Below are 13,480 nucleotides of genomic sequence, written 5' to 3'. Positions count from 1 at the left end.
GTATGTTGTCCACTCTAATGAGACAATACCTACCCCGTAAGGAAAAAGTCACTCTACTTGGAATGCTCATAATTACTTTAACCTGAGTCATTCCCACTGGTAAGTTATTAAATTCCTAAATGCTGGTTCTATCAAAATGTGTTTTTTCTCAAAGTAAGGTGATATACAACTGGGGCCTTGAAGGAAAGGTAAGTTTTGCATAGGAAAATAAATATAGAGAAGGAAAGAAGATCAGAGGCAGAAAGAAAAGGAAGAGTAGAAGATGGAGAGGGAGAAGGTTAGATGGTGGTCAGGCCTGATGGTGGCTATAGGTCCCAGATCCCCAACCAGGAAAGGTAGCAGGCTATTCATCATGCATCCTTTTACAAGTAGCTGTACCTGGCTCCTGAACAATGCTGAATAATATCTAGGGGCTGCACATCAAAATAAAATAAGTCCCAGACAACCAGATACCAGAAAGAGATTATTTCTTGAATGGCCCCTGAGATTCCAGGTTTAGGGACAGTTCTATGATAATTATCCAAGAAGCTGAATACAAGTTTCCCCACTCTCCGAAAGTAAAGATTTCCTATCAAAACTTTCGTAAGCAGAAATGGTGTAAAGCAAGAATCAATTACCTTAAGACACATCTTGCTGACAGGGATGCACAAAATAAATGGAGATAAAGCACAGATGCTCACAGACACAAAGCGATGGCAGCTTGAAGCTGAGAGGCAGAGTGTAGTTCCTGGGGAAGGAGCTTGTGGTGCTACTCTCGCTGCTTGAGATGGGGTACATGCTGCCTCTATAATGGCTCACTGCAAAAAAACACTGATGCTATTTTCGCTTTTCACCAGTTTTTGTAAAAGCAAAAATACTCCTCAGATTTCTTTTAGTTAACAAAAACAGGTACTAATGTAGGTCTTTTGTAAAAGTGACGTGGCACAAAGCGAACTTCTGAAAAGCAAGGGATACCTGTATGTATTATTATTATGGACCCTGAATACTTCATTCTCTTAGACTTTCTTTGATCTGGGATCTTGGTTTGTGTCCAACTGCCAAGGGGTTTAGGTAAAAGTGAAAGGGAGCTTCCTTACACCTACTGAAGAGGGAGCTGGAGTAGTAGGTGGGCTAGGAGAGTGAGGAAAATGGGAATTTGAAGGCTGTCTAAGTTTCAGTGCCCAGGGAAAAGGCTCTTTCCGTTGCACATTATTTTAATAAGTTTAGAAAAATGGTTGTGTTTCAACAAAGCACTGTGGAAACATACAGTACCCTTTCTCAATCATGGTACATACAAGTAGAGAGGACATTTGTTTTTAAATGTCCAGTCACATAAATTAACTGGAGCTCCAGACTTTTGAAGGAAAACTAGACTGGATTTAAATAATTGAAGACAAGCAGAGAAAACATCTTAATAAAACTTCATAATTTGACTCGCAGTTCCTTGAGCCATTAGTGCTTACTCTTATTAGGTACATGATTACCAAGTGATTGGTGAGTATCAGTTAATAACCTGAACATTTATAGGGCCTTTTTATCTAGCTGAAAGCTGACTGTTTATTAGAACTACTTTCATCCATCTTCCCCAACCTGAATTGCCCATTCATCCTCTGTTATTTTCTTTTTAAAATATTATTTTTATATTACAGTGCATGGCCCCAAAATGCCATACATTTGTATGGTGCACTTCACAGAGAACTTTCACAATAACTATTGAATCTATATTATTTAGCTTCAATTTTAAATTAAATCTGTCACTGTAAATCCCTAGAAGATAGTGGTCGAATTTATGTAAATTCTCTTGATACAGTTCATAATCAATAATACTTTTGATGATGATGTTTTTTTTTAGGTAAAGATATATCTGATTTTTAAAATGTACCATAAGCAAAGCCTTTTCAACTCTGTTTACAACATAAATTTAAGCACACAGGAAAGAGTAGTTAATATTAATGAGGAAGATGAATGAACCAGGCCAAGGCAGCCAAGACTGCTCAATATTTGAAATTCTATACTTTACATTTGTTAACAAGTTTAATTAATTTGGTGAATAAGTGAGCTGTGGGCAAGTCACTTACTAGTTCTCTGAAACCAATTTGCCTTGAAATTATTAAGAGATGTTTAATTGATTTAACTTGAACTAAGAGGACAAGGCTGAAACACTTTGCATCAAAACAGAAGCTTCACTAAAATGATTTGATGTACCCTGAGCCCTATAATCTGAAAAGAAGATGAACAAAAGCACATTAACCCTAACTGCCTGGTCCAGAAAGCCTCCTGAATGAGATGGGACCAACCAAGGAACTCTGATTTGGCTGCTGCTGCTGTCACCTTACATAACTTTACATGTTATTTCTGCAAACACTTAATAGCTATACTAAAGACCAATTCCACCAAATGGGTACAAATCCAAAACAATTTTCATTTCTTTATTGTACCAACTAACAGACTGAGTGTATTTCTTACATGAAATATAATTGTTATCATCATTTATATTTTATATTTTATTTAATTTTAATGGCAATATATTCACAAGGTACAGGAATCAAATAATATATAAAAATATACAGTAAGGGGCTTCCCTGGTGCCACAGTGGTTGAGAGTCCGCCTGCCAATGCAGGGGATACGGGTTCGTGCCCCGGTCCGGGAAGATCCCACATGCTGCGGAGCGGCTGGGCCCGTGAACCATGGCCGCTGAACCTGCGCGTCCGGAGCCTGTGCTCCGCAACAGGAGAGGCCGCAACAGTGAGAGGCCCACATACCGCAAAAAATAAAAATAAAAATAAATAAATATATATATATATACAGTAAGAAGTGTCACACTCACCCCAGTTCCCATCACCACTCCAACAGGTAATCACTTTTATTCATTTCTTCTAATCATTTTAGAGTTTCTTTGGATCTAGAAGCAAACATGAACATGTATTTTTATTTCCTTTTCTTTTTTCCACAAAAGGTTGCATGTTATATAGTCTGCTCTACACTTTTTTTTTTAACTTAACAATGCAGCTTATCCTGGAGATCTTTTCATATCAATTTTTCTTTGGTTTTTGTTTTGTTTTTAACGGCTGTATGCTATTCCATTGTATGAATATGCCATAGTTGGTTTTTTTTTTGTAAACTATGTCGTTGTTGATTTACATTTGGGTTGTTTCCAATCTTTTGCTACTGCAAACAGTGCTTCAGTGAGTAACCTTGTTCATTCATTGCAATTTTTATTCTAAGGCCATGCTTGTGAATGTTTTAATCATCACAGCCATTTTATATATTACCATTTCATAACAATTAAGCATGGCTAAATAGATGCAGCCATGGGAACATAATAAGAACCAGAAGAAACAAGCACCTTTATGCTGTGACCTACATCTTATGTATCAGATGCTAGATGCAAATTACCAACCTCATTAAGGGCTAGAGTCCTCATATTCATTATTTTCCCTTTTGACAAAAAATTTTTTTTTAATTTTTAAGAATTCATGGTTCAGGCTCTGTTCCAAGCACTGGAGATACTACAGTAAATAAAGGAAGCAAAGTCCTAATTTTATGGTACTTATACCCTAGTAGAGAGATGCAGAAAATTTATAAATAAATACATAGCAGCAGCCTTTCTCTCTCACAAAAACCAGAGGAGACCAGGTACAGGTTAAAATTTAGAAGGCCCTGGTGAGTAAATTTCCCTTCATGTCCATAGTTTAGAAAGAGACAAGCAGTTGCCATTAAACCTCTGGCTTCCCTAGAGCTGTGACTCATATATTTTTTAATTATTTGTGGACAAATTTTATCTTGCCTGTTTATGGTCACACTCCCAATTGAGAAAACTCCATATTATAGAAATGTTGATTCTCAAAATTAATCTATACAAATATAATGCAATTCCACTCAAAACCTCAACAGGATTTTTCGTAGAACTTGGCCAACTGATTTTAAAGTTCACCTTGCCCTACCTGATATGAAACATACTATAAAGCTACAATAATTAAAACAGTATGCTACTGGTGAAGAAACATCGATGGGCAAGGATAGAAAGTCTATAAACATTTTAATATGTACAAGAGAATTTAATACTAAATGGACTGAAACTGCTGTTTTTAGAGATCACAAATGACTGAAAATTGCCAACTGTGTATGGTACAGTCAAAGGTACAATAACATTTTACATAGGGTAACATTTTACATAGATAAAAGACAAATTAGCCCCCAAAATCGACTGTCCATTTTGGGAGGGGGTAATTTGGTTAGATCCTTATCTCATACCAAGCATAAGAATAAATTATTTTATCAATTGTATTAACAATGTAGATATTAGAAGTATATACAGAAATATATATTAGTTAAAGTATTTAGTGGCTGTAACAGATAAATCCCCAAATCTCAGCAGCTTAAAAGTCACGTAAAAGTCAAAACACATGTTTCTGATTGTGTAGCTCCTCTCCAAGAGGTGATTCCAATCCTAGCACTTTCCATATTGTGGTTCCACCATCTTCAAAATGTAGCTCCCCATTTCTCCCTGGGGGTTATATTCCTTACAGACAACCAAAAGGAAAAATAGTATAAAAGATGGCACAGGCAAGTCACGGAAAATGGCACACATTCCGTTAGCCTCTGTCCACATTCTGTCAGCCAGAACTCAATAGCACAGCCACACCCAGTTGAAAGGAAGGTTGGAATATGAAGTCTGGCTATGTGCTCAGAAGGAAAAGAGCAAGAGTTGACCGAACAGCTAGGCTGTGTCCACTTCATCTATACATTTTTATGTGGAGGAAAACTAGGAGCATATGTTTGTGGGCTTGTGGTAAAGAAGATTTTCTTAGGCCAAAAGTGAAAAAATGAAAGATTGGCAGACTTGACTTCATAAAGCAGAAAAACCTAACCATAAAAGACACCATAAGCAAAGTTTAAAGGACAAATGAGAAACAGGAAGAAAATATTTATAACATATAAAGCAAAAGATTAATGTTGCAGAATACAAAAGTTACAAATGGCCAATAAATATGTGAAAAAGTGCTCAATCTCACTAGAAATCAGTGAAATTCTACTTTAAAACGAGGAAAGGATATTTTTTTACCCATCAGATTTGTAAAAAATCTCTAAATGTTTAAAATATCCAGCAATTCCTCTTCTAAATATCTATCTTAGAGAAATGCTTCCCAAAATGTTCAAAGTAAAATGAAGAATTTTGTTGTATCATTTACAATAATAAAAAATTGGAAATTACATAAATGTTCATAAAGAAAAGAATGGTTAAATAAACTTCACTACATCAATATAATGGAATATTATGCAGTAATTTTTTATGTAGATATAGACACACAACATGGAAAATTCTCCAAATATACAGTAAGTGAAAAAATAAGTCACGGAAAAATATATGCAACATGGTCCTAATTTTGCACATATATGATTCCTATATGAATATTTAACTGTAAATGTGTGGAAAATAAAATATTAAATATCCTGAAGTATACACACCAACCTGATAAGTGTTTTTTCCTGATAAGTGTTTTTTCCCTTCCCCCAACAGGAGGGAAGATTAAAGGGGATATTTTTCTTATATAATCTGTTTTCTTTGAATTTTATTAGAACTATATAATGTATTACTTGTTTTTTGTTAATTTAAAAAATATTTTATTTTCTTTTATACTATAAAATACTATACACAAAAATTTGCTAAAACTAGAGCAATATAACTGAACATGCTTGTTTATATTTTTATTGAGATATAATTGACATATAACACGAGCTTCCAATGTATAACATAATAATTTGGTATTTTTATATATTGCAAAATAATCAAAATAAGTCTAGTTAATATCCATCACCATACTTGGTTAAAATTTTTTTCTTGTGATGAGACTTTTTAAAAAAACTTTTAAAATTGAAGTATAGTTGATTTACAATGTCGTGTTAGTTTCAGGTATACAGCACAGTGATTCAGTTAGACCCATATATATATATATATTTTTCAGTTTCTTTTCCCTTATAGGTTATTATAAAATATTGACTATAGTTTCCTGTGTTCTACAATAGATCCTTGTTGGTTATCTATTTTATATATAATAGTGTGTATATGTTAATCCCATCTTCCTAATATATCCCTCCCCCATAGCCATAAATTTCTCTGGATATATGCCCAGGAGTAGGATTGCAGGATCATATGGTAACTCTAATTTTAGTTTTTTAAGGAACCTCCACACCGTTATCCATAGTGGCTATACCAGTTTACATTCCCACCAATAGTGTAGGAGTGTTCCTTTTTCTCCATATCCTCTCCAGCATTTATTATTTGTAGACTTTTTGATGATGACCATTCTGACCAGAGTGAGGTGATACCTCATTGCAGTTTTGATTTGCATTTCTCTAATAATTAGTGATGTTGAGCATGTTTTCATGTGCCTGTTGGCCATCTATATGCCTTCTTTGGAGAAATATCTATTTAGGTCTTCTGCCCATTTTTTGATTGGGTTCTTTGTTTTTTTGATATTGAGCTTGTACGATCCATTTGTACATTTGGAAATTAATCCCTTGTTGGTTGCATCATTTGCAAATTGCATCATTTGCAAATATTTTCTCCCGTTCTTAGGTTCTCTTTTCATTTTGTTTATGGTTTCCTTTGCTATGCAAAACTTTTAAGTTTAATTTGGTTCCATTTGTTTGTTTGTTTGTTTTGAACTTTGTTTTATTTTTTGTATACAGCAAGTTCTTATTAGTTATCTAGTTTGTATATATTAGTGTATATATGTCAATCCCAAGCTCCCAGTTCATCCCACACCACCACCACCCCTGCCCCCACTTCCCCCCTTGGTGTCCATACGCTTGTTCTCTACATCTGTGTCTCTATTCCTGCCCTGCAAACCAGTTCATCTGTACCATTTTTCTAGATTCCACATATATGCGTTAATATACGATATTTGTTTTTCTCTTTCTGACTAACTTTACTCCCTATGACCGTCTCTAGGTCCATCCACGTCTCTACAAATGACCCAGTTTCATTCCTTTTTATGGCTGGGTAATATTGCATCGTACATATGTACCACATCTTCTTTATTCATTCGTCTGTTGGTGGGCATTTAGGTTGCTTCCATGACCTGGCTATTGTAAATAGTGCTGCAATGAACATTGGGGCGCATGTGTCTTTTTGAATTATGGTTTTCTCTGGGTATATGCCCAGTAGTGGGATTGCTGGGTCATATGGTAATTCTATTTTTAGTTTTTAAGGAACCTCCATACTGTTCTCCATAGTGGCTGTATCAACTTACATTCCCACCAACAGTGCAAGAGGGTTCCCTTTTCTCCACACCCTCTCCAGCACTTGTTTGTAGATTTTCTGATGATGCCCATTCTGACTGGTGTGAGGTGATACCTCATTGTAGTTTTGATTTGCATTTCTCTAATAATTAGTGACGTTGAGCAGCTTTTCATGTGCCTCTTGGCCATCTGTATGTCTTCTTTGGAGAAATGTCTATTTAGGTCTTCTGCTCATTTTTTGATTGGGTTTTTTGTTTTTTTTAATATTGAGCTGCATGTGCTGTTTATATAGTTTGGAAATTAATCCTTTGTCCGTTGATTCGCTTGCAAATATTTTCTCCCATTCTGAGAGCTGTCTTTTCATCTTATTTATAGTTTCCTTTGCTGTGCAAAAGCTTTTAAGTTTGATTAGGTCCCATTTGTTTATTTTTATTTCTGTTACTCTAGGAGACAGATCCAAAAACTTATTGCTGCGATTTATGTCAAAGAGTGTTCTATGTCTTCCTCCAGGAGTTTTATAGTATCCAATCTTACATTGTGATGGAACATTTTAGGAAGTGCAAAATAATAATTTGACTCTGGTTTCTTATTCCACATGTAAGGAACTTGGAAGTTGCCACTCCCTTCTAACAAGTAAAAAGCAGAACAGACTGAAACATAAATAACTCTTCTAGTATTTCTAAGAAAGATGAGGACACAGAGCAAATAGCTACCCACAAGACTGGAGACACAGACAGGTGAATACAGGGTGTCACCGCTTACCAGAGGAGACTCATAAGTAGAAACCTCTAAAAGAACGGTGCCAGGTAAGAAAATCTGAACTGTAATTGACAAGTTGCTATAGGCTAGGTATGGACAAGTCTGAGAGTAAAACATCAGGGGACCCAACCACAGGGGGACTTTTGTAAGATTTACCCCAGAAGCTCTACCAGGTCCTCACAGTAAATTAAGAGGAAAATCCCCTCATGCTCTGGCAATGGGAAGGAAATAGGAACCATATTGAAATATGCCAGGGACTTCCCTGGTGGTCCAGTGGTTAAGACTCCACACTCTCAATGCAGGGGGCCCGGGTTCCATCCCTGGTCACGGAACTAGATCCCACATGCTGCAACTAAGAGCACACATGCCGCAACTAAAAGATCCCGCATGCCACAACAAAGATCCCGCACACAGCAACGAAGATCCCGCATGCTGCAACTAAGACCCAGTGCAGCCAAATAAATAAATATTTTTTAAAAAAGAAAAAGGAAAAAGAAATATGCCAGAACAGTTTGTTCTTCTTAACAAGGCCTGCTCTCAGGGGAAACTTAGTTAATCAGAATCTAACCTGTTGGAGTATTATCACCTTTCTGAGTTAGCTCTAGCCTTCCACATGGGAGAAGAGAAATACCCAACTCCAGCCCACCTCAAACTACAGAAAATCAAAGCTAAAGGAAAAAGTCCTGAAAGAAGCCAGAGGGGGGAAAAAGAAACACCTTACTTACAGAGGGGAAACGATAAGAATTAAACCCGATTTCTCAGAAACCAGGCAAGCAAGAAGAGAGTGGAGTGAAATATTTAAAGTGTTGAGAGAGAAAAGTCACCAACCTAAAATTCTGTACCCTGCAAAATTATCCTTCAGACATGAAGGAGAAATAAAGACTTTCTTAGACAAGCAGAAATTGAGAAAATGTGTTGCTAGCAGACCTGACTTGCAAGAAATGTTAAAAGCTTTTTAGAGAGAAAAAAAATATGTCAGAAACTCTGATCTACATAAAGTAAGGAAGAGCACTGAAGAAGGAAAAGTGAAAGTAAAATAGAAACTATATTATTGAGGTATAATTGAACATTAGTTTCATGTATACAGTGTAATGATTTGTTATTTGTATATATTGCAAAATGATCACCACAGTAAGTCCAGTTAACATTCATCCCCATCATGATGAGAACTTTCAAGATCCACTCTCCCAGCTACCTTCAAATATGCAATATAGTATTATTAACTATAGTCAGCATTCTGTACATTACATCCCCATGACTTATTCATTTTATAACTGGAAATTTGTACCTTTTGATCCCCTTCACCCATTTTTATTATTCTTAATTGATCTAACCGAATAATAATAGCAAAAGTGTATTCAGTTATGTATATTTATATGCTTGTATATGCCTATATATATTCATATATATGTATGTATGTATATATGTGTGTGTATATATATATAGATGTATATATGAATGACAGCAATGATACTAAGGATAGGAGAAAGAATTAATATTATTTTGTTATTATAAGGTACTCAACCTACCTATAAATGGGAATAGTGTTATCTGAAAGTGGATATGAATTAGTTGTAAATGTATATTGCAAACTCTAGGGAAACCACTAAAGAAAAATAAAAAAAGAAGTATAACTGATATGCTAAGAAGGAAGAGGAAATGTAATCATATAAAATGCTCAATTAAAACCACAAAAAGCAGAAAAAAGAGTGGAAGACAAAAATGGGAACATATAAAAAACAGTAACAAATATGGTAGTCATTAATCCAAATATACCAATAATCACTTCGAATACCAATAGCCTAAATGCACCAATTAAAAAATAGGAATTGTCAGAGTGGATCAATCACCTACCCAACTATATGTTGTCTACAAGAAATCCACTCTAAATATAAAGACACATACAGATTAAAAGTACTTGAATGGGGCTTCCCTGGTGGCGCAGTGGTTGAGAGTCCGCCTGCCGATGTAGGGCACACGGGTTCGTGCCCCAGTCTGGGAAGATCCCACATGCCGTGGAGCGGCTGGGCCCATGAGCCACGGCTGCTGAGCCTGCGTGTCTGGAGCCTGTGCTCCGCAACGGGAGAGGCCCGCGTACCGCAAAAAAAAAAAAAAAAAAGTACTTGAATGGAGAAAAATATACCAGGCTAACACTAATCAAAATAAAGCAGGAGTGGTTATATTAATGTCAGACAGAGCAGACTTCAAAGTAGAGAGTTATCAGGGAACTTCCCTGGTGGTGCAGTGGTTAAGAATTCGCCTGCCAATGCAGGGGACACAGGTTCAATCCTTGGTCTGGGAAGATCCCACATGCCATGGAGCAACTAAACCCATGTGCCACAACTACTGAGCCTGCTCTCTAGAGCCCGCGAGCCACAACTACTGAGCCCGCACGCCACAACTACTGAAGCCGTGTGCCCTAGAGCCCATACTCCACAACAACAGAAGCCACCACAGTGAGAAGCCCATACACCGCAACGAAGAGTAGCCCCCACTTGCTGCACTAGAGGAAGCCCGCACGCAGCGACGAAGACCCAACGCAGCCAAAAAATAAAATAAAAATAAAGTCACGAGGGATAAAGAAGGGCATTACATAACAAGATAGGAGTCAATTCTCCAACAACATATAACAATTCTTAACATGTATGTACCTAAAACAGAGCTGAAACTCTATGAGGCAAAAACTGATAGAACTGCGAGGAGAAATAGATGAATCCACTATCACAGTTGGAGGCTTCAACACCCCTCAGAAATAGACAGATCCAGTAGGCAGAAAATCAGTAAGGACGTAGTTAAACTCAACCATACTGTTAATCAACTGGATATAATTGACCTCTATAGACTACTTCTTGCAACAACAGCAGGACACACACATTTTTCTCAAGCTCACATAGAGCATTCACCAAAACAGACCACATTCTGGGCCATAAAACACATCTTAACAAATTTAAAAGAACAGAAATCATATAATGTCTGTTCTCAGACCACACTGGAATTAAACTAGAAATTAATAACAGAAATATACCTGGAAAATCCCAAAATACATGGAGGTTAAACAACACTCTTCTAAATAGCACATAGGTCAAGGAAGAAATCTCAAGAGAAATTTTAAAATATTTTGAACTACATGAAAAAGAAAACAAAAATAATCAAAATTTGTAGGATGCAGCAAAAGCACTGCTTAGGGGGAAATTTATAGCATTGAATACACATATTAGAAAAAAAGAAACATCTAAAATCAGCAATCTAAGTTTCCAACTGTGAAAACTACAAAAAGAGTAAATTAAATCCACAGTAAGCACAAGAAAAGAAATAATAAAAATTGGAGTAAAGAATCAATGAAATTGAAAACAAGATATCAACAGAGAAAATCAACAAAACCAAAAGGTAGTAAAATTGAAAAGATCAGTAAAATTGATAAGCCTCTTGCCAGGTTAACTAAGAAAAGAAAAGGGGGGGCGGGGGATACAAATTACCAATATTTGAAATGAAAGAGGGGACATTACTACAGACCCCATGGAAAAAGATATTAAAGGAATAATATGAACAACTCTATGCCCACAACTTTGATAACTTAGCTGAAATGAATCAATTCCTTGAAAGACACAATTTGCTAAAGCTCACACAAAAAGAAATAGATGATCTGACAGGCCTGTATCTATTAAAGAAGTTGAATCCATAATAAATAACCTTCCAAAAAAGAAAACACCAGGACCAGATGGATTCACTGATGAATTCTACCAAACATTTAAGGAAGAAATTATACTAACTCTCTATAATTTCCTTCAGATGATAAAAGCAGAAGGAATGCTTCCTAACTCATTCTATGAGGCCAACATTACCCTAAAACCAAAACCAGACAAAGACATTACAAGAAAAGAAAACCACAAACCAATATCCCTCATGAAAATAAATGCAAAAATCTCCAACGAAATATTAGCAAATCAAATCCAAAAAAGTATAAAAATAATTCTGTACCACAATACCAATTCTGATGTGCAGGTTTTACCCCCACACCAAGCTATTCTCTGACAGCTGGGAGTCCTACAGTTCAACTCAATTCTAAGACAACTCAATTCTGACACTATCTACCCAGGGATAGCATCAGATTCCACAAGTTAAGAGTTCAGTCCCACAATACTGCCTCCACTTCAGATGACAACTGTGAGTCCAGATTGTGACCTGTGCTTCCAACAGACAGACTATAAATAAGTTTCCCATGACCCCTTTCTTGGATTTGATTAATTTGCTAAAGTAGCTCACAGACCTCAGGAAACCAGTTTACTAACTAGATTATCAGTTTATTACAAAGGATATAACTCATGAACAGCCAGATGGAAGAGATACATAGGGCAAGGTATGGGGAAGGGGCAAAGAACTTCCATGCTCTCTGAGCACACCACTCTTCCTAATTCTCCACATGTTTACAATCCAGAAGCTCTCCAAACCCCCTCTTTTTGGGTTTTATGGAGGCTTCATTATACAAACATGGTTGATTAAATCATTGGTCATTGGTGATTGAACTCAATCTCCAGCCCCTCTCTCCTCTCCAGAGGTCTGAAGGGTGGGACTGAAAATTCCAACCCTCTGATCACATGGTTGCTTTCCTCAGCAACAAACCCCCACCCATCCTTAGGTGATTTCCAAAAGTGACCTCATTAACATAACAAAAGTCACCCTTATCACTCTCATCACCTAGGAAATTCTGAAGGTTTTAGGATTTCTGTGGCAGAATAGGGACTAAGACCAAATATATATTTCATATAAATCATAATATCATAACCACCAAGTAGGACTTATCCCAGGTATGCAAGTCTGATCCAACATTTGAAAATCAGTTAATGTAATCCATCACACCAACAGACTAAAAAAAAAAAAAAGAAAAGAAAACCCACATGATTAAATCAATAGATGTAGAAAATAGTTTGATAAAATCTAAACCCATTCATGACAAAAACTCTCAGTAAGCTAGGAATAGAGGGAAACTTCCTCAAGTGGATAAAGATTATCTGTTAAAAAAAAAACTACACCTAATATTGTTAGGTAGCTAGTCAGACATGAGTGGGTCCTGCTGCATTCTGGAAGGGCTCTCATCTTTCCCTCCCCAACCTGGACACTGGTAATCAGAACATGCCCAGAAATCTTCCTTTTTCTAGTCAAGGACCACCACTTAATTTCCAGCCTTATCAGGACTAAGCAAGATAAAACCACCAACACAGATTGGTACAGGTGCACCAAGACCTAAAAGGTGACTCAAGGTAACCCGGGCCAATAATGCCATATTTACGGTATCCCCACCACCACCACTTGCCCCCGTGGTTTTGCTTGGGTGCTTATGCATAAGCACCTGCCCACTAAGGGAAAGGTTATATTGATAAAACCTAAAACTGTCAATCAACTTGTCAGTCAGATGACATAGGATGTGGGGAGGGACTGCCACCACTCTAAAAAACCCAACCCTACCCTCACTGCAGGGCTTCTTCTGGTTTCCAGACA

General features: G+C 36.6%; 1 protein-coding gene across 2 annotated transcripts in view; it reads right to left on the bottom strand.

Annotated features, from left to right (window-relative positions):
• Positions 1-13,480, bottom strand: part of RMI1 (RecQ mediated genome instability 1) — a 288,866-nt gene that overhangs the window by 187,316 nt on the left and 88,070 nt on the right. For both annotated transcript variants that reach the window (XR_009519915.1, XR_009519916.1), the window contains exon 3: positions 2,808-2,882. The gene's annotated coding sequence lies outside the window, so the exon portion shown is untranslated. The remainder of the gene's footprint in view (positions 1-2,807; positions 2,883-13,480) is intronic.

Source organism: Delphinus delphis, chromosome 6, assembly GCF_949987515.2.
Source record: "Delphinus delphis chromosome 6, mDelDel1.2, whole genome shotgun sequence".
NCBI lineage: Eukaryota > Metazoa > Chordata > Mammalia > Artiodactyla > Delphinidae > Delphinus > Delphinus delphis.
The sequence above is the reverse complement of the archived record's forward strand: the minus strand, read 5'-3'. Positions and strand labels throughout refer to the sequence as shown.